This window comes from Panthera tigris, chromosome B1 (genome assembly GCF_018350195.1).
Source record: "Panthera tigris isolate Pti1 chromosome B1, P.tigris_Pti1_mat1.1, whole genome shotgun sequence".
In the NCBI taxonomy this organism is placed as follows: domain Eukaryota; kingdom Metazoa; phylum Chordata; class Mammalia; order Carnivora; family Felidae; genus Panthera; species Panthera tigris.
In genome coordinates this window covers 15,945,001-15,967,593 of record NC_056663.1, presented here as the reverse complement: position 1 = coordinate 15,967,593, position 22,593 = coordinate 15,945,001, and the positions used below count along the sequence as shown (strand labels likewise).

General features: G+C 40.0%; 1 long non-coding RNA gene across 1 annotated transcript in view; it reads left to right on the top strand.

The window, feature by feature from the left end:
* The first annotated feature begins 7,389 nt into the window (after window positions 1-7,389).
* Window positions 7,390-22,593, top strand: part of LOC107178963 — a 53,464-nt gene continuing 38,260 nt past the window's right edge. The window contains exons 1-3 of the long non-coding RNA XR_006216186.1: window positions 7,390-7,467; window positions 16,618-16,731; window positions 16,824-16,934. This is a non-coding gene — a long non-coding RNA (uncharacterized LOC107178963). The remainder of the gene's footprint in view (window positions 7,468-16,617; window positions 16,732-16,823; window positions 16,935-22,593) is intronic.

Here is a 22,593-nt window from a genome sequence, read left to right as displayed (position 1 = left end):
ACTCCCAAGGAGAGTTAGTGCGGACACAGTTCTCCACAAGACCACTCTCACTTCTGACACCAATTGCATGTTCAGGGGAGTTCCCAAAACTACCCTCAGGCTTGATCATTTGCTAACAGACTCACAGAACACACTGAAAGTTGTTTACTCACAGTTATGCTCTACTATGGGAAAGGGTACAGAATAAAAGAAGCTAAGGAAAAATTTCACAGAACAGAATCCAGGAAAAGAACTAAATATGGAACTTCCATTGTCCTCCCCCCATGGAGCCTTGGATGTATTATTTTCCTCCTATCTGTGTCTGAATCATAGAATATTGACAGCTAGAGCAGTACAGCTATGCCTTCAGGTTCAGGGGTTTATTGAGGCTCCATTTTGTACACATTATTAGTTGCCTACGTGCTAATTTTACTCTCCAGGCTCCATTCTCCTTCATTCTCCACTCTCCTTTGCTCAGGCTGCTATTGTGTGACCCAGAGCCCCTATCCTAGTTCAAATTGTTGGTCTTTCTAAATGCTTCCTAAATGCTTTCTGATGTGGTCTGCTCCAACACTCTATCACATTATTAGACTACTGGCAGAATCCAAGACCCCAAATAAACAAAGACACTCTTATCACACATGACATTCCAAGGGTTTAGAGGTTACATCCCAGAGGCTGAGGGAGAAGTCCAGACCCCTTTTTGGGTGAAGTTAAATTCTTTACCATACAGATATGCATATATACAATAAAAGGCACCCATTTGAAGTATATTATAGTTCAGTGAATTTTGACAATGGTACATCTGTGTAACCACAATCAAGATAGAGGACATTTCCATCACTCTAGATAGTTCCCTCATGTTCCCTTGCAGTCAATTCCCTCTCCCCCAGCTGATTTCCTATTTTTAGCATTTCATACATATATGTGAATCATACAGTATGTTTTACTTGGTGTCTGTCTTCTTTCACTAGTAGGCTTTGGAGATTTACCCATCGTGTGTTAGTAGTTTGTTAATACTGGCTAGTATCCCAGTCTTTGCATATGCCACAATTTGTCTACCTATTCACCTGTTGATGAGTATTCGGGTTGTTTCCAGTTTGGGGCTGTTGTGGACAAAGCTGGTGGTCTTTGTGTATAAAGATCTCTGTATAGACATATATTTTCCTGTCTTTTGGGTAAATATATAGGAGTAGAATTGTAGGGTTGGATGAGAAGCATCAGTTTATTTTATAAGAAACTGCCAAGCTGTTTTCCAAAATGGTCATGATATCTTACATCCCTACCAGCAGTGTGTGAGAATCCAATTGCCTCACAGCCTCTCTTGGTATTGTCAGTCTTTCTGATTTTAACCATTTTAATGGTTGTGGAGAGTAGTTACTCATTATGGTTTTAATTTGCATTTTCCTGATGACTTAGGAAGTTGAATGTCTTTTCATGAGTTTATTGGCCATTCATATGTCTTCTTTTCTGCATCTGATAAAAGATTTTGCCCATTAAAAAAAATTATTTATTTTGAGAGAGACAGAGATAGTGGGAGTGGGGGAGGGGCAGAGAGAGAGGGAAAGAGAGAGAATCCCAAGCAGGCTCCATGCTGCCAGCGCAGAGCCTGGCATGGAGTTTGAACTCATGAAACCGTGAGATCACGACTTGAGCCAAAACCAAGAGTTGGAGGCTTAACCGACTGAGCTACCCAGGTGCCCCATATTTTGCCTATTTTTAATTGGATTGTCTATCTTCTAATTGTCATATAAGGCTTCTTTACATATTTTAAATATAAGTCCTTTTTCAGACATGTGTGTTTGTGGCTTGCTTTTCCATTTCTTAAGGATATCTTTCGAAAAGTAGAAGTTTTAACTTTCATGAAACTGAGAAGAACACATTTTTAAAAAGTGCTGTGAACTCCAACTATTTTTATGGCTATTTGGCTGCCATCCCCAAATTCTACAAATGTTATCGAACTGGCAACTGATGAATTTGGGGGAGGTATCCACTTACAAAGCCTTTTTCTAAAATGAAGTAAGGCGGTGATAGTAATATTACACAGTATTTCATATGTCATCATCAACAAAGTCCTTTGGTAGGAAGGGTGGATACTCTCTGAGAATTAGGTATTAGTTCTACCTTCCCGTTTGTTTTTTCTTAACATATCAGACAAACAGAGACTATTCAAGAAATTAACAGTAATAATACTGGTACTTTCTTTGGGCGGCTACATTCACACCCTGGGCCAAAAATAATTAATCCTCGTGGTGACCATGCAAAATAGATATTTTCATCCTTATTATTCGCATATTCAGGTGAGGAAAGTGAGGTTCAGAGAAATTAAAGATCTTGACCAAGATCGCATGGCTAGTAAGTGGCTGAGCTGAGCTTCCAGACTAGGTTTGTCTAACTCTGAAACTCATGTTCTTCATTACTTCTCTGTACATGTTCTGGACTCATCTGCTTTTAGATATATTGAATATAGATATTGGCAGGTTATGAAGAGAGCAGAGGCTGGGGGAAGGGCATGGGGGAAAGAGATCGGGTCTGGGACTTATTTGGGCGGTGGCTGTTCATGCTTCCAGTTCCTAATTCCCTATACAGACTGGGTAACTTTATAGAGGGTCCAGGGTAATCAGGCCAAATTGGACCAACATAAATACAAATCAGGGAATCCAACCGGTTAGCAAGCCATTTGGCTTACCGCATGACTGTGCCAGCATTTTAGAAGATCCTCCTTCTGTTACAAAATGTTAGAGTGACTTCCTCAAACTTCAATTACGCGAAGGCTTGCTCTATAATTTTACAAGTAATCAATACTTTTGTCGGTACGACTTATGTCAGATCTCCTCAATAAAGCCATGTAGTTATTTGGAACTTTATCCTAGTGATTAACAGTGTTTACACTCAACTCCTTTCTGAAATCTTTAACACACTGTTATTTTCCAACGTGGTGGGCATAAAGTGCTTTTAGTTAAGTTAGGCTGTAAGTTTGGGACGTTGGAAGCGTCAATTACTAGTCACACATTCTATGCTCTTTCCTTCTACTTGATGGGCTGAAGCTCTGTCATTTATACAGCAAAGATGAAATGCTCAGCGAGATCGTTAAATTATAATCACTTTAATCAGCATGATCATGTCCACTATGGCCTAATTCTACTGAATTCTGAGTCTTTAGGCTTTCTTTTATTACAGTGAAGGGTTGTATTTGAAAATCCAAATGATGTTGAATATTCAGACTGTTGTGAGTCATGAGATTGTGTATAACCTATAGAAGTTATGGTCTCTAGGGGCGCCTGGGTGGCTCAGTTGGTTAAGCGTCCGACTTCAGCTCAGGTCACGATCTCACAGTCCGTGAGTTCGAGCCCCGCGTTGGGCTCTGGGCTGATGGCCCAGAGCCTGGAGCCTGCTTCAGGTTCTGTGTCTCCCTCTCTCTCTGCTCCTCCCCTGTTCATGCTCTGTCTCTCTCTGTCTCAAAAAATAAATAAACGTTAAAAAAAAAAAAAAAGAAGTTATGGTCTTATAAATAAAAAAAGAATTTCGCATTTTTTCCCCTTCCTCAGGAATCAAGGGCCAAAATAATAATTTAGTTTTGGAATTCATTGGTATGGCATTAAAATGCATTTGGGAACGAAGAACTAATTTGGAGAGGAAGGGATAGTAATATGTGGTTAGAAATGGGCCATTTTCAACTAAGAAAAAAAAGAACCGTTATACATTGGCCAAGGCTCTTTTTATCATTGAGAAAATATTTTCATGACCATTAAAATAGGATTTCTCAGGCTTTTCATTCACCATAAACTCTAACAGGAGATGAGATCTGCAATTTTTTGAAAATTTGTCCCACTTAAGCTCCTAACATGTATCTTAGTTTTAAACATGAAAAACTCTAAAACATCTTCCTCCCGAGGAGTTTAGTGTCATGGTTAGATTGGTTTTAATCGACCCAGAATCTGCTATCTGATTATTAGAAGAGAATTGGCATTTGGCATCGAAGTTCCACCAATATTAAAGTTGGAAGATTCAAATACAGAGAGATTAAGACACTGGTCAGAGTCAATCCAATAATGAGTTGATTTAGGGATTTGATTTGGTTTTCCTGACCGGTTTATCTATGGCTTGGAGGAATTACTCTAACTTCCGAAGCACTTAAAATCAGGCAAGAATACAGTCTCCCTTTAAAGTTTTTGTGCTTATTTGAATGTTGCCACTTAGAATTAAGGCCTCAATCGTCATAAAAGCATTCCAGAGAATGCTTCGGGTACAAAAGAAATTTGGGCAACATAAAAAAAATTAGGGTTTAAGAAAATGACAACGGTCGTGTCTTTCTCCCTCCCTGAACCCGCCCCACCTCCTCAAAACAACAACAACAACAACAACAAAACAAAAACCAAAAACACCTCTGCCGAAAGAAGGTCTCAGTGGAGACAAATATATTGTATGTATTCCATAAATGAGAATTAACTCATGAGAAGGAATAGGTAGGCATGGCAGAAAAAAACTAGAAATGAGAACAAGGAAGAAAAGGGAAGCCAATTAAAATTGTATGTACCAAAAAAGGGAGAGGAGACATGTAAAATAGTAAACTCCATTTCTCTGGAATCTGACTTTCAAAGCGTTTTATAGATTTTCATTTTTATAGTATTCCATGAGCTAAGTGGACAGTTAATACTCTTGGGATTTGGTAATCAAGATCACAAAGAGGTAAAACATACTGACTTTCTCCACAGCCTCGGAGCCTGCAGCTGAAGTGGTAAGAGAACCCACGTCCTAAGACCCCGCCTCGAACTTCGTCCACGCTCTGCTCCCCCCCTGTGGCACTCTGCCTAGGGGACGGAGAGCGCCATCCCACCCTATAGGGGTTAGCTGGGCCAACTGAGAAGGGGCCATGACAAAGAATAGCTTAGGCATCACTCCACGTCAGGCATAGAAAGAGAACAACTAATGGGTAAGAAGAGTCAAGTGATATTGATCGGTGGCTCCCCAGGGTTGAATTCAGAACATGTTCTGCTGTCTCCTGGGTGCCAAGATTTGACAGAAAGGGCAAAGGACAACTTGAACAATGTGGGGTGGGCGGGCGAAATCTCCATTCATTGTTGTTCACGTGGGAATGGAGTGCTCAGAATGAGGGAGATCTTGACAAGGCTCCCTGCCAGTAGCCGTCTCTTGTTTCTTACCAGAAACCCAATACTCAGTGCCTCTTTCTCGTCACCGCTGGGGTTGGAAAGAGTGTGAGGGGTGCACACTTGTACCAGAGGGGAGAGATTTTGTGTCAGAAGACCTTTGTCCTTAACGAGAAGAAAATAGGAGAATGAAAAGAGAAGATTCAAAAGGAAAGGACCAGTCAGAAAAACATTTCAGAAAACAGGCTAAATGAAAAAGGAGTAAAGTGGTCCTGGGTCACTAGAAAACACCAAACTAGTGGTGACAGGAGGTGGTAGAGATGCAACGACAAGAAAAAAACAAAGACAGTTCAGGTGGCAAAACTGTAAGGAGAAATCAGACCAAACCAATATATACATTGGTAAGAGGTTGGCTATTTAAGTGGTATATCAATCCACACAATGGAATACCATATAGCTTTTAAAAAGAATTAAGTATACCAATATTAGCACAGCTTATCTGAGATCAACTTAGTGAAAAAATGACAGAGTAACTGTTCAAATAAACTTTTGTTGTAAAATAATGATATATATTAGTATATGGATGCATTTAAAAAAAAAAATCTAAAGGATGAAGCCTCAGCCAAAGGTAGTTATTTTGGGGGGAGAGGGGGAGCAGTTATTGTGGGAGGGGGTTATGTTTTAGATTACACATTTTGATGCTATTCGAGATATTGTGGTAAAACTCCTATAATTTCCATTGTGCTGTAAGGAAAAAACGTCATAACTAGTACAGAAATAAGCTGTATTGTCCAGAAGAAACAATGAAGTTGAAAAAAGAAAATTTTATTTATTTGCATTGAAACCTAACATTGAAGAAATTCATACAGAATTGTGCCTATGTCCGTACCTCTAGCTATACCTCTATCTTTATCTATGAAGTGGTGATCCCAAAGTAAACATTGTAATTTCATTTAAAATGTCTGTTAAAGTGATGCAAGTGACAGACTTAACGGGTGATGATTATGGTCATAAACGTGTTCTATAATATACTGTATTTGCTCAAAAATGGAATATTAAACATGATCCATAATAACAACAGAACCTACATATTGACATAATTAATATTTTTTCCAACGATTGAATATTTTCCTTTGATTACCTTGAAATAGTCCCTTCAGCTCTTCTCTTATATTTTGTAAATCTCATAAGGCAACTCCAATTGCTTTTGATTTACAGACAGTCTTTTCCACGAGAGAATCACAAAGCACTGACAGGAAAGGGAGAACAAGATTTCACAAATATCCTACAATACACCTACCAGAGTATTTTAAATCAGACTTTTAGAAAATAGCAGGATTGGAGTGTAATGGTTTGCACAGATGGACCTGATTGCCCTAAATTTTGAGCTAGATTAGGTTACATATGAAAAAAAGAGTAATGATGATGATTTCACCTGGGAGTTAAGGATATTCTTCCACTTATCACTTAGGAAAACCTCTAGTGTGAAATCAGACCAAGAATCTATCTAGTGCATTGTCAAATCTCAGCCGGTCATACCCAAGAGAGTGGGGGACACGGTGGGGGAGTGGAGAGAAAGTATAAATCCTTTGTTGTGTTCAAAATGACGCAGAAGCACATATTCCAATATGGGTGTCATGGTCAGGTCAGAGTTCTGTTTAGTGGGATTTCATCCATAATCCACTCACATAGGCCTGGGGCTCTCCCAAATTAACGCAAGCATAAAATGAACTTGTCTAAGATGGAAAAAAAAAAAAAAAAAAGGTAACACTGGGATTTGAAATACGATTTTGGACACTTTGGAGGGCCTGTATTATTTACACCAGGTGGAAGAAAAGTAAAACTTCAGAGGCCTTTCTCCCTGCAGGGCTGTAAAAAGTCAGAGCCCAGGCAGAGAAGACTTAAAGGGCCAGGATGAGGAAGTCAGCACAGGTGGGGATCGTTAACACTGGGGAACGTGGGGAGAGACCCCAGGAAACACACCCCTTCAGGCCATCTGGACCAAGCGGAGGAACTTCGGAGAACCCAACAGGGAAAACACATCTTTGACTGGAGAAGAGACGCTGGTTGAAAAGCATCCAAGCTGCCTTGCCTTGTAGGAACAGCTCTAAAATGGACACTGCCAGGGCAACTTCACTTCCGAGATAACCGAAAACCCGCATCCACGGCCATCCTTCTTCCCAAGAGGCCCCAGGGCCCCAGGAGCCCTCCTTCCCAGCATGCCCTTCCCATCCCGGCACGCCCCACTGCCACGCCCACAGCAGGCTCTCCCAGAGGCCTGTGCGGTTCATAGTCCCGGGCCAGGGCTCAAACACAGGCTGGAGTCTCCGACTCTTAGTTCAGGAAGAGGGCTCGTGGGCGGTAAAGAGACTTTCTCAAGGTGAGATCTCCGCCTTAATGGTTGGAAAACCCCCCTAACCTCCTCCCGCAGGACCTCAGGAGACCTTCCAAATCTCGAAAAACCAGTGGCCCTAAGGCTCACCCACCTGGGAACAAGCCGTAGTTCCCAAAGTCCATCGACCCCACGTTGGACAATCTAGGGAGAACACCTGCACAGGATCAAACCTTTCCTCATCATTCTTTTGCACAAACCTTCAGCTGTATCCTGTCTGGGCTATTAGTCATCGTCTAATTGCTTGGTTTCCCGCTGACGCAAATTAAATCGTATTCGGCAGAAACGGGAGTTTACTAGGTCTGGAGGAGCAAGGAATGCAAAGGGAGTGTGAGGAAACCAGCCACCCACTTTTTTCCCCGTTAAGTTGAAGTGAATGCAGACTTTACCCGATTGTATTGTTAACATTATGTATGTCTGACACCAAGAGACTGCCTTAGAATTTATCTGTAGCAGTTTTTGTGTTTATTAAGCAACTTGACCCCGGAAGGAATCCTGCAGGTTAAATGTGATTATCTTGCTCATTTTACAGATGAAGAAATAATCTATGAAAGATTAAGAGACTGACTAAAGTCTCACATCTAGTAAGTGGCAGAAGTGAGGACTCAAACCCAGGACTTGCACTTTATTACCTGTGCTAAGAGATTCTTTAAAAAAAAAAAAAAAATCCACTTTCCAAAGCTCTTTTCTTATGTTCATCTTGGTTAACATAAGAAAAGGACTACCCTATAATATCAAATATCCTTCTGTTTTTAAGGATAACTAATTAAAAAATAAAAAACAACATTAGCTTAAATTATTTCTCCATTTTGAATTTTTTTTAATGTTTATTTATTTTTGAGAGAGAGCACGAGCAGAGGAGGGGCAGAGAGAGGGAGGGAGACACACAATCAGAAGCAGCTCAGCTTCAGAATCTGTGCTGACAGCTCACAGCCTGACACGGGGTTTGAACCCACAAACCTTGTGATCATGACCTGAGTCAAATGCTTAACCGACTGAGCCACGGAGGTTCCCTTCTCCATTTTAAAATAAAGGCTGAAGGTTCTTTTTTCAGAGCCTGGAATTTATTTTATAATAGTATCCGGATGTTTTCTGAGAGAGCGTGGTGGTAAAGATTTCGACAATATGAAGGAAACAGAGGTGATGAAAAATATTTTGTTCCTGAACCGTATATCCTTGTCTATATTTTAAATATATAGTGGTCTGAATGGAAAAAAAGCTTAACGTAAGAAATTAAAGACTTAAAACAACCCCCAGATACTTCTTAAAAAAATTTTTTTTAATGTTTATTTATTTTTTGAGAGAGAGATAGAGTGTGAGCAGGGGAGGGGCAGAGAGAGAGGGAGACACAGAATCCAAAGCAGGCTGCAGGCTCTGAGCTGTCAGCATAGAGCCCGACATGGGGCTCGAACTCATGAACTATGAGATCGTGACCTGAGCTGAAGTCGAATGCTCAATGACTGAGCCATCCAGGCGCCCCTAGCCCCAAATACTTCTTTAGAGAAAAGAGTATCATCTTTAAATGCTTTTTCTGAATATTAAATATAATTTAATAACACAAATAATCTAAGTATCCAATTAAACATGGATTGATCAGGAAAATATATGGTCCTATCTCTAGGGATTTGGCTGAAGAATCAATGCTAAAATGCCATGAAACAAACCCAAATTTATGATAACAGACATAGTATTATCTCTATTTTGAAATATTTAGCTAATATAGAAAGTTTTTTTTTTTTTTTTTTTTTTTGTTTCTGAAGAATCCCATTTACAAAGTCCTTGGTAAAGAGCTCAAAAATAATATATATATATAAACACTTCAGTTTTAAATTTTTTTTTTTTAACGTTTATTTATTTTTGAGACAGAGAGAGACAGAGCATGAACGGGGGAGGGGCAGAGAGAGAGGGAGACACAGAATCGGAAGCAGGCTCCAGGCTCTGAGCCGTCAGCACAGAGCCCGACGCGGGGCTCGAACTCACGGACCGTGAGACCGTGACTTGAACTGAAGTCGGACGCTCAACCGACTGAGCCACCCAGGCGCCCCAACACTTCAGTTTTAAGTAAAGCCTTCCTATTGTAGTTAACTGTGGGAGTAAATGAAAGGCCTTCATTAAATGTGAGGCCTTCCTTATACCACATCTTTTTTATTTAAGTCTTTTCGGTTTTTTGGAAATGTCACACATTAAAAGCAAAATCTGACTGCTAAATCAGTATTAAGATAGAATCCAACTATGGTTTGTTCCTTTGCTGGGTTTTTAAGTTTTATTACTTCGTGCATTCTATACACAGATACTGTACTTTGATATTTTAAAACGGTTAAATAACAGGGGGAATTTATATAATGGGATTTCTGCTTACTTTATATGTATGAAAGCTACTTTGATTGTTTACTATATGCTGAAACATGTATGGAGCTAAAAACATCCCTCAGATATTATCTGTTATGGAGCTTGAAACAATAAACCTGACAGTAACTTGTGCTTTGTGCTCAGGGAGAAATATCAGAAACCAGTTTCCACCCTGACAACAGAATAAAGTTATTGTGTGATAAATTTTTTAAAACACACTAGATTGCTGCTAAAATACTATCTTTGAGCTGTATGCCTTAAGCCTACCCTGTAAGTAAAGGAGGTCTTTTGGGTAGTTAAAAATGGAAGTTCTCTCGGATAAAGTCCAAGATGAATTGTCCTTATTTCAAGATCCATTTATAGAGTATGGTGTTAAAGGTTAGCTATGGATGTACTGACATTATCATAAGCTTATCATACATTGACATTTAAGTTTCTCGGGAAGGATTGTGGAGAGACCTTTTTCTGCTAGAGAAAGCGTGTGGTGTAGGAAAGACAGTTGTAGGGAGAGAAATGACAGCCCTGCTCAGGCAGTGAGAATGGCAACATGGCAAGCTTTAGGGCTCCAAGTCAGTTAGCGGGGCTCAAGTTCAAGCTCTACCAGATGCTACCTGTGTAAGGTTTCACTGTACAATGGAGATGATAATCGTATGTACTGCTTTTTTAAAATGTTTGTTTATTTTTGAGAGAGTGCATGCATGCATGCATGGGGGAGCATGAGGGGCAGAGAGAGAGGTGGACACAGGATCCAAAGCGGGTTCTGTGCTGACAGCAGAGAGCCCCATGCGGGACTCGAACTCATGAGCCCTGAGATCGTGACCTGAGCTGACGTCAGATACGTCACAGATTGAGCCACCCAGGCACCCCAGTACTTCATATTATCGCTGTGAGGATTAAGGAAATTAGTACGTGTAACGTCTGACAAGTGGTAAGAGGTCAATGAATATTGGCTACTACTACAGTCTGAGAATTTAAGTTACTTACCCACTGCGTGTAGGGACAGAATGAGTGATGAGATGAAAATAGGGGCTGGATGGTTATGTTTGAAGGCTTCTTCTGGATTCTAAATCCATGTGGCCTCACATGCATTTTTGTTGTCATACTACCCATGATGTGAACCTCTCAACTGTCTAACCTATGTACCCTCTCCGTGTTCTCTTAGCCTAAGGTTTATCTGGGTTTCTCGTTCCCTCTTTCACACTCTCACTCCTGTCCTCCTAACATTCTCCCACTGTGCCTGACGGAAGCTCCAATCCAGGAGGAGTACGGTCTACTACGTTTTTAACTTCTTTGAAATATTACAATCTAGTTTAACCAAATCTGGCTCTCTGCTAAGGACATTGCTTCCTGGAAGCCCTGACGAGAGCCCATCGTCCTCATTCTTCAGTGTCATTTCCAGACACATTTCTCTCCTGCCCTCTTTAGACACCTCAGGGATCTCACTGTTACTGCCAGGACAGTGTTGGCAATGATAATAATACTTAATTGATGGTTGCAGGGATTATATGGGGACAATGCATGTAAAATGCTCAGCACAGTGCTAAGAACCTATCTTTTACAATTATTTATTTAATTAAATTCAGGTTAGTCAACATACAGTGTGTTATTGGTTTCAGGACGCTAAGAAACATACTAAATTCTCGGTAAATTTTAGTTTTTACCCTTACATCTACCTGACTCTCCCAACAAAGTGTGTCATCATCCAAAATAGCTATACCTATGAAATCACACTTTCAGCCTATTTCTGATCAGTATCTCCTATCTAGTCCATTGACCACCCTGTCTGAGCTAGAGCACAGCTTAAAATCTGTTTTCCCACATGGTAGACATTTTCTTGTCAATATCATAAGCCATCTTTTATTCACATCTATGTGGCAGATTCCCACATGTGGATGAACCCAACTGTCCATTCTGTCTTCACCTGCACGCAGGTTACTGGGGACAATCATACTACTGAGTAGATTTATATCACAATAAATTCATTGTCACCAACCTCAGCTGGGCTCTCAACTTCTCTGTCACTGCCTACTATGTTCTCTCAGTCAGCTCTGTATCCCAGTCTCCACTCTGCATATTTCAAACCTTTTTCAATTTCTTCAAAACACATGCCCTTTCACTTACCTTCCTCCCCTGCCCCACTCTCAGTAAAGTAGCCTTGCATCTCCACAGTAAAATTAGAAAAGGAGGAACTCCTGATACTTCAAATCCTGTAAACATATTGTTTCCTTATTTCCCCCTGTTTCAGTGAAAGAGGTATTCTTTCTCCAGTCTACCTGTGGTCTTTGATCTTTCATAGAATCCATCAATGATTCCCTCTCTGTTTTTAACCTTTGCCTTGATACTGCCCCCGTCGGTATTTAACAGTGCTCACGGTACTCATCTTCTTTTTCTTTTTTTTTTTTTAATGTTTATTTATTTTTGAGAGAGAGGGAAAGAGAGAGACAGAGCCCAAGCTGGGGAGGGGCAGAGAGAGGGAGACGCAGAATCCGAAGCAGGCTCCAGGCTCCCAGCTGTCAGCACCAAGTCCGACGTGGGGCTGGAACCCACAAACCGCGAGATCTGACCTGAGCTGAAGTTGGACGCTTAACCAACTGAGCCACCCAGGTGCCCCTCATATTACTCATCTTTAAAAAAACAGCTCCCTTGACTCTACCTTTCCTTCCTGTTTGCCGCCTTTTTCCTTTCCTTCCTACCTAAGCTTCTTGAAAGAGATATGCATTCTGTCTGTCTTCCCTCAAGTTCCACTTGCTCCTGAACCCTCTACACTATGGTTGTAGACCCCATCACTCTACCAGCAGCTCTCACCAGGTCATTGGCTTCTTACTTCCAAATTCAATAGAAATTTAATTTGCTTGATTTCTTGACTGCTTTTGAAATGACTGATCACAGTCTCCTTTTCAAAGCCTCCGTGTTCTTGGCTCCTGTTATCATTTCTCTTGGCTTCCTTTCTGCCATTTTTTCCCATGACTCCTTAGATTCTGTTGCAGATTCTCTTCCTCTGTTCTTTCCTTAAGTAGGGTCTCTGTTCTGTGTCCTTTTCTCAACTCACTGTATGTATTTTCCTTTGTAATGTCATCTAATCCTCTAGCCTCAGATCACCTTTATATACAGGTGACTCTCAAATTTAGATTTACAGCCAATGGCTTTCCTGAGCTTCAGGCCTGCTTCTACCTGCTTATTGGACACTTCGTGTTGGATATCTCACAGTCCCAACTCAGCATGTTTAAAACTGAACTCGTGACCTTCCCTTGCACCATCACAACCTGTTTCTCTTCCAGTGTTCCTTCGTCTCAGTTAATGACCCCCCAGCTACCCAGTCATCCAAGCCAGAAACCTAGGAATTATCCTGGACTTCTCCTTCACTTTCTACCAATTCTTAGAATTAAAAACATAAAATCTTGTATCTTCTTTTTTCTTGATTTTATTTTTTTAACTTACATTCAAATTAGTTAGCATAAAGTGAAACAGTGATTTCAGGAGTAGATTCCTTAATGCCCCTTACCCATTTAGCCCATCCCCCCCCCACACCCCTTCCAGTAACCCTCTGTTTGTTCTCCATATTTATGAGTCTCTTCTGTTTTGTCCCCCTCCCTGTTTTTATATTATTTTTGTTTCCCTTCCCTTATGTTCATCTGTTTTGTCTCTTAAAGTCCTCATATGAGTGAAGTCATATGATTTTTGTCTTTCTCTGACTAATTTCACTTAGCATAATACCCTCCAGTTCCATCCACCTAGTTGCAAATGGCAAGATTTCACTCTTTCTGATTGCCGAGTCATACTCCATTGTATACCACATCTTCTTTATCCGTTCATCCATCGATGAACATTTGGGCTCTTTCCATACTTTGGCTGTTGTCGATAGTGCTGCTATAAACATGGGGGTGCACGTGCCCCTTCGAAACAGCACACCTGTATCCCGTGGATAAATGCCTAGTAGTGCAATTGCTGGGTCGTAGGGTAGTTCTATTTTTAGTTTTTTGAGGAACCTCCATACTGTTTTCCAGAGTGGCTGCACCAGCTTGCATTCCCAAAATCTTGCATCTTTTACTTCTAGAATATCCCCAGCCCATTTTTTCTCTCATTCATACTTTTACTATCTTAATCAAGCTCCCATCCTCTCTAATGGGGATTGTTTCAACAGCTTCCTTCTGAAGTGTCTATTTGGTTCAAGTATTACTCTCCCTCAAATCCCTCTCATTTCAGACAGAGTGCTTTTAAAAACACAAATTTGGTTTCACTATATGCTTTAAATCCTTTAATGATATATTAGTTAGGGTTCAACCAGACAAGCAGAAACAACAGGAGATGTATATTAAAAGATTTGTTTCAAGGATTTGGTTTACCCTGGTCGAGGCTGGCTAGGCAAGTCTAAACGCCATAAGGCAGGCTCTCAGGAAGGGCAGGCTGGAATTCTCGGGCCCCTCTCCAAACCTGGTCTCTCTCCCTTCTCTCACCTAAACTCCAGGCTTTAGTAAGATTGAGATCCTTTCATGTCCAGAATGTGCCTATTCTCTACCTATAATGCTCTTTCTCCTTCTCTGCCTAGGTAACTCTCAGCTCATCTTTTCCTCTGGAAGCCTTTCCTCATCTTTAGTCTGAGTTAGGTCATGTTGTTAAAAGCTCCCTTAAAATCCTGTATTTCTTCTATCATAATCATGTTTTATAAGTAATACTCATTTACTGTTTTCCTTGCTCTACAGTAAGGTATGTCTTACCACTGTATTCCAAGCATTTAATATATTGCCTAACACATAGTAGGTGGTCCCAAAATATTTGTTGAATAACCAGAAGGATGAATAAATTCAGCTTTATTATTTTATTAGAAGTCTGTTTTAATTTGTTAATATAGGATATCCACGCTTAATGGGGAGCATAAAATGTATTCCAAAGCAAACATGTCTGACTTTAATTTTTTACTGTTGTGGGCCATCCAGCTACCTTCTATTAGGATGGATAATGGAATGGTAGCTTTTAAAGGTTCCTCTTTTTATGAACATATATCCTCTTATAGGAGACATGAGTTATTCATTCATTCATTTATTAAATATTTACTGAGCACTTTCTGGTCATTGTTAGAAGTTCTAGGGATACAGTGAAACACATGGCAGGCAGGGTACCTATTTTTAAAGCAAAGGATAAGGAAAATAATAATAAAAAAGGCATGATATAATAGTAACTAGGTCGCTGAGGTGGGACTGAAGTTAAGCGGTTAGAGAAAGCCTCATTTTATCCATCAAAAAAAGGAAGGTAATTTAAGAAAATACAGATTCCCCTCCCCCAACCTGCCCAAAATACACTTCTCATTAAAGAGAGTATGTGCATATTATATGTATTAAATGTTTCAATTTTCTAAGTAACCTTTCTTTTTATAGGTACAGAAACTGAGGCTCTGGGAATTAAGTAAATTTCCCAAGGCTACATACAGCTAAATGGCAGAGCAGGATTCGAATGTTGGTTCAGTTAATCTGAAGCCCACGCTTTTTCCACGATGTATTCCACTCAGAAGGAAAACCTCTGGAGAAAAAGGGCTTTTTGTGTCACTGTTAGGTTTAAGCACTATATTCTAGTATTTTTTTGAAGATTTTTAAAACTGTACTCTCTATCAGTAATAATAATACACAATACACAATATATTTCTTTTACAATACACAGTATTTTTATGATATTCTCGTTTTTCAAGGCACTTTTATTTTCATTCTCTCCTAATCCTGTGTCCACTAAGATACAGAGAACTTACAGACCACTTGAGAGTTGAGGAAACTGAAATATGACAAGTCTAGTGTTTTTGCCGTGAGTACATAACTGTGAACAGAATAGATCCAGTTCTCTTGAGTTTTGGTCTGGTATTTTTTCAGTAAGAAATACCGGTAAAAATTTCCTAGGGAAAACCTGTTTATTTTCTTTTCTAAGTACTGACTTCAGGAATTTAAGTCCAAATAAAACCTGAGAATTAATTTTAACTTCTCAGGAAAGTGCCAAAGATTTGTTCATTAGTACCGGTAACATCATTGCTAAAGAAATGAAAAAGAAGAGAGAAAAGCGAGGAATAAGATATAGTGTGATGTGTTATGTTAAATAATTGATTCTATCCTTTTTTTCCTAATTTGGTGCAAGTGAAAAAAGGACATCCAACTGCAAAGCCTCTGAGACACTATACATATTCAAGTACTTCTGAAATACGAATATGTGATAACTCAATTCTTTGTAGCCTATGAAAAAGCCATTTTTGTTTGTTATTCTTGATGGTGTATATGTTTTGTTTTATAATTATCAAGGAAGTCATAATGAAAATAGAAAAAAAAAAAAAAAAACCTTTCTCATGTTATTCTTTCATAGCATTGCCCAAAGAAAATCTATTCCTCCTCTTTTCCAAAAGTCAGCTGGGTCTTATCAGCTTTGCAGAATGATGAATGAATGCCTTGTTCATTATTATTGCTTAAGTCATTCTTATTTATGCCAGTAATTCAAGGATTATGTTTTGATTGTTCTTGGGAGATGAAAACACTTTCTTGCTGATGAATAAACACTGCCACTTTTTAAATATTTGTATGCAAAATGTCTTTAAAGCCATTATGAAATGCTTTGCAAGAGCATTAGGAAGCTGTTTTTCGAAAGGCACTTTTTTTCTCTACCTTTTCTTTCATGCTAAGCAGTCCAATTGAAAGGCCTTTCAGAGTTAACTTGTTTAAGCAATACCAGTGTTTTAGCGTAATGAATAACTTTTTACAGAAGACAATCACACACAATTCAACATGCCGGTATTTCTATTTCTGTGCACCGCCAATGCAGGGATTCTGTGGTAGAATCTCTTTCTTTGAGAAAGCTGAAGCGATCAACACCCTGATTAACCTCTGATATTCACGTGGTGCTCTTGATCTTGAGGACTGCAGCAATAACAAAGCGGTAATGGCAGCCATATGCTTAGGGTATTGTGGGTACGGGTGACCCAGATGTGAACTTGGGGGGTGACTGATGCTAAATGCTATTCGTTTCAGGTTTGGTGTGGAGATTACTGGTGAAGAGTTTGAGTTGTTACTTGACAGAATCCCCCTTGATGAAGATGGAAATGTCAGATACCTCCAGTTCACGGCCACGTTTGATTCTCGGTACTCCTTTTCCACATTTTGTCACTCCACACTGGTTTTCTGTTCTTGTTGTTTTTAATACAGAGAATGAACCACTAGAAGAATTAGGATTATTTGAAATTTCTCTTTATTGATTTGTATCTCATTTATTAACATTTTATAAGTGAGATTTTCAAAATAGCCATGTTGACCCAAAATGTGGCATGCTTTAATGCTGATCCATGGCAATTCATTTTGAAATATTTACTATCTCAACATCTGGAAAATGGCCATGAGAGGGGACAGCGTGATGACAAAGGAGATAGTGTAAAATTGTGTTGCAGAGTTGGGAAGAAAACTGCTGTACAATGGCAGAAATCAGGCCCTGGAGATGAATTGTCCCAACTTGCTCTAAACATGCTCTTACCACGCTGACCTTTTACACCCTCACTCACCTCCCAGGTACTGTCCATTCACAAGACTTCTTACCACTTTCTTCCAGGGGGGTCCAGCCTGGACAGTAGAGCGAGTACCCTGCTATTGCCAATGGTTGTGTTAAGGGCAGAGCAAGACTGCTGTGCAGAGTATTCCCGATCTGTATTTCTCTATCATAGAACCTCTTTTCATGGAGTTTAAAGAGTAATTCAAGGCTTAACTATTTAAAATTCTGATCACTATCGACTATTTTATTCTTCAGATATCTTAAGGAATATTGCAGTCCTGGGCATCTGATTGTTTGGGGCTGAGACCACTGAAAGTGAGCTCCTTCTTCCTAAAGATATTTCTTTTCTCCAGAGCAATTTCAGAAAATAACAGCCATCATCCCATATACCGCCTGCACTGTCCTCCAAGTCTCAGGACTACACTCTTGAACCAAGAAACCTACCCATAATTTCCTGTTAGCTCTTGATAGCAGAGTAGACAGTTACCAACCTGACCTGATTTGAAGGGCTTGACATAAGACACGCGCTTCCAAGTTATTTTCCATCACATCTACCATGGAGCCTGACCTTCTCATCTAAAGGGATCCAGTTCTTTGAGTGAGAAAGTACTGATTTGCAGAAGCTGTTAAGATACTGATTATCTCTGAGAGGGATAATACTCTGTCAGTCATTAATGCTTCAGTCAGTGTTTCCCAAAGTATATACCAAAGAGGAACACTAGTTTCACAGGATCAAAACTCTCACCCTTTTAAAAAGGTTCCCGTGGGACATCTGGTTGACTCAGATGGTAGAGCATGCAACTCTTGATCACGAGGACGTGAGTTCAAGCCCCACATTAGGCATGGAACCTACTTGAAGGAATAAATAAATAAATAAATAAATAGGGTCCCATGGAATCTACATAAATACATGAAGGAAGGGAGGAATAAATAAAAAGGTTCCCATGGCCAAATAAGTTTGGAAAACTTATTAAATAAAATTTCTGATTAAATATAGTAAATGAATTCCTTTCCCCCAAAGATTTCCCATAGTCTTTAATATTGCTAGTGTGTGTCATGAATCTCGAAGAAAGAAAAGCAGATCCTAAGACAAGTGGTTCATTTCAAAGACAGTCCTATGAAATTCTAGTAAGGTATTAGGGAGATCAGACAGAAGGGGGAAAAGCCAATATAAATAGGATGCATTAACGAGCAAGCCATTGCTATGGGTGTCTGGGGTGCTCTCCTGCCAAGGACCTCTGGGAGACTGTGTAGAATCCATCTCAGGGCTGTGCCAGTCGAGGACAAGGAAGCTGGAGTAGATACACCTGTCAGCTCTCACCTGCCATTGGCTGCGGCTCCTCTTGGCAGCGTAAGTCCTGTGACTGTGTCCAGAGGCTGGCAGAGTGAGCTCCCGGTCAGAATGTTCTCAGGCCGAGGCGTAGGTGCTTGTGGGAGGAAGCCCTTGGTGTAAAAGGGAACCAGGAGCGCTGAGGAGACACTGGTCGGCCTCATCTACAGGCGGGCGTCTGCTGCGGTGGGAGTTAGTCTGTAGCGTTTCTCAAAGTTATTTGACGTTTTCCCATGGAGCGTCTTAGAGGCTAGGGTTCCACAGAACAGGATTTGGGAGTGCTACCTTAGGTAAGTTAATCTGCTAAGTAGTCTTTACCTTATAAAGTCAGAATCAGATGCTTGAGAGAATGAGGTGCACGAAGGGAGAGTTTTTAAAAACAGGGGAGCCTAGAGAGAAAAAGACATAAGCAGGGTGCTCCAAGGGGAGTTCCCGAACACCCAGGAGGCAGCAGGGTAAGGGCACGCAGGCTGAAGCGTCAGTGCCCCGGGAACGGCGTGAGGTAGCCAGTGAGCCAGGTGTAGGAGTGCTGCGGGTGGACTTGACGTGGGCCTGGCCTCCTCCCTTCAGTTTTAGGGGATACGTGTTCATGACAGGAGATCGCTCTTTTAATTCTTTATATTCTTGATTCAAGGTACCAAAGAACAATTATAATTTCATTGCTAGTATTAACAAACGCCTCTGCTTATCTGATACGCTTTATCGCTTTGTCATCCCCATTTTGCTTGGGAGAAAGCAGATGTATAGAAAGTTTAAGGGATTTGCCCAGATGACTTAAGCCGCTGAGGGAGCACTACCGGTAGAACCCCGGTGCATCTGATATGAAAGTCCACGGCCTTTGCGGGACTCCACATCGCAGCTCTGAGTTATGCAACGCCAGGAGTAGTTCCATTTAACGAGGAGTTAAAATAGGTCCGCACCGGCCGAGACCTTTACATGCATTATCTCATTTAACGGAAAGACTGTTTTTCTAAATTCCACTTAAATTCACTTCCATTTGATAACTCCGTGACCTTGGTCGAGTGTTTAGCATTCCTTTGCTCTGGTTGTCTCATCTGTAAAGTGGAAATGTCTCCAAGATTCTCTCTAGGTCTAAAGTTCTACTTGAAGCAGTGTATATTCTTATAAATATTAATAGAAATTTGAAGGGGATATCTAATATACTTACATAGTGAATGCTATAGGAGAAACATGTTTTCACTGAAATAAAAGTATTTTAGGATCATCAGATTAAAATCAGTCTAGTAAACACTGAATATTTTCTGTGTTTCCAGTCAGCCAGGCATTTCTGACTCAGGAAAACAGGTATTTCTTTTAGAGAAATTATTTCTTTGTTAAATTTGTCACAAAATCTGCATATGTGATTGAGAACTTCATTTTTTAAGTGTATATTTGGGAAGAAAAGGAACATAGCTGTTAATTTAGGAGGATGAAGACTGTAGAAATGAGCACATAGAACAGTTAACAGTGCTAGTATTAAAAATAAAATTATTCACTTGAGTTTTTTTTAAGTTTTCTTTATTTTTGAGAGAGAGAGAGAGAGAGAGAGAATATCCCAACAAGCAGGCTCTGCTCTGTCAGCGCAGAGCCCAGTGTGGGGCTCAAACCCACAAACCATGAGCTGAAATCTGAGCTGAAACCAGGAGTTGGACACTTAACCGACTTAGCCGCCCAGGGGCCCCCAGATTATTTTTATTTTACTCCTTTGTGTGCTCCACTGTTAGTGCCTAGTTTTTAAGGATATGCAGGAAAACTTCTTAAAGAAACCAATTAAATTTAGTAGATTTTGATCACAATAGCGTGTTAGGGGAAAAAAATGTGGCCTAAAAGGGACCAAGTCCTTTAAAAAAAAAATGGTAGAGACTTCCATTTATAAAATAAATAAGTCATAGAGATGAAAAGTACAGCAGAGAGAATATAGTCAGTAACATTGTAATAACGTTGTATGGTGACAGATGTTGACTACACTATCATCGTGAGCACTGAGTAAGGAATAGAATTATTGAGTCCCTATGTTGTACACCTGAAACAATTGAAACATTATATGTCAACTATACTTCAACTTAAAAAAATGGTAACTTTTATGACCTGCTCACACCAGTGTAATCCCCAAGGAACCAATGGCATTGTTTCTCTGGGTTTGTGACTTAGCTCAATCATTTTACAGGCAGCTGTCTCACTAAGATACCCTTGCTAAGGGCAGGATTCTCCTTCCAAAGTATATGTACGGAGTTAAGGACCAGCCTAAGAGCCCTTGGGAAGATGGGATTGTCCAGACTTTATAAAAGCTCCACTAACTCTGGGAGACTTTGCAGTTGCCTAGTTGTCAGTCATCCAAACCTTGGCTGTTTGTAGGACGGAGTGCTTCCTTCTGGGTGAGGAACTCTGTATTAGTTTCCTGGGGCTGCCGTAACAAAGTACCACAAACGGGATGGCTTAAAACAACAAAAATTTGTTCTCTCATAGTTCTGAATGCTAGAAGGTCAAAATCATCGTGTCAGCAGGGCCATGTTCTCTCTGAGACTCTGGGTAGAATCCCACCTTGCTTCTTCCTAGCTTCTGATGGTGACTGGCCATCCTTGACATTCCTTGTCTTACAGCCGAATCACCTCAATCTCTGGCTTTCTTGTCACATGATGTTCTTCTCCCTGTGTGTCTCTGTTTCCAAGGCCTTTCTTCTTCTTATAAGGGCACAAGTCATAATGTGTTAAGGACCAAAATATAAAAAACCAATGTGACTTCATTTTAACTGATTAAATCTCCAGCTACCCTATTTCCAAATAAGGTTCAGTTCTGAAGTACTGGGGTATTTAGGACTTCAGTATATCTTACGGGCGGAGACAGTTCAACACATAACAAACCCTGTAATAGATCTAATGTGTTTGGTTTCTTATAAATTTCACTGGGTGGAGGATACAAATAAGAATTTGTTGGGGTGCCTGGGTGGCTCAGTTGGTTAAGCGGCCGACTTCGGCTCAGGTCATGATCTCGCGGTCCGTGGGTTCGAGCCCCGCGTTGGGCTCTGTGCTGACAGCTCAGAACCTGGAGCCTGTTTCAGATTCTGTGTCTCCCTCTCTCTGACCCTCCCCCGTTCATGCTCTGTCTCTCTCTGTCTCAAAAATAAATAAATGTTAAAAAAAAATTAAAAAAAAAAAAAGAATTTGTTCCTATGTGTTGTATGACAAAAGCAATAACAATAGCTAACATTTAACACCTAGTACTTGTCAGGCACTAAATATTAACTCATTTCATTCTTGAAATAACCCCATTAAAGATTTTACATGTAAGAAACCTCTGGCACAGAAAGTGAGTTGCCCTGTGTCACTCAGTTAGCAGTGGTGGATCCAGGATGGAAACCCAGACTGGCTGATTCCAGAACCCACATATCTAATACTACCCCGCCTCGGGACAGAAAGTAAGAGCAATTATAGCTGCACTAACCAGTCGTGTTACCTGTAGTTACTGAGCACATGTAATAAAAGAATCAGAGATTCCAAGGAAATCATGTTTTCTGGTTACTTATTCTTACTTTTAGGCCAGAATTGGAATGTTATGTAAGTGTGCAATACCAGATTTCTAAGATTTAGTATTAAAAGAAAATTTTAAGTATCTCAGTAATGATTTTTATATAAAGATTATATGTTGAAATGACAATATTTTGGATATGTTAGGTTACATAAAATATTAAAAATAATTTTACCTTTGTATTAAGTCTTTTAGAAGGTATTATTAGAAAATTTTAAATTACTTATGTGGTTTGCACATACTTTATAATTTATTTTTGTGGTATTCCTATTGGACAATGCTGAATTCCACAGCAAATCTTTCGGTTTTTTGTTTTGTGTTGTTTTGTTTTTGTTTTTTAGTTTTTTGTTTTTTTTTTTTTTTTGAGAGAGAGAAAGCATAAGCGAGTATGGGCAGGGGAGGGT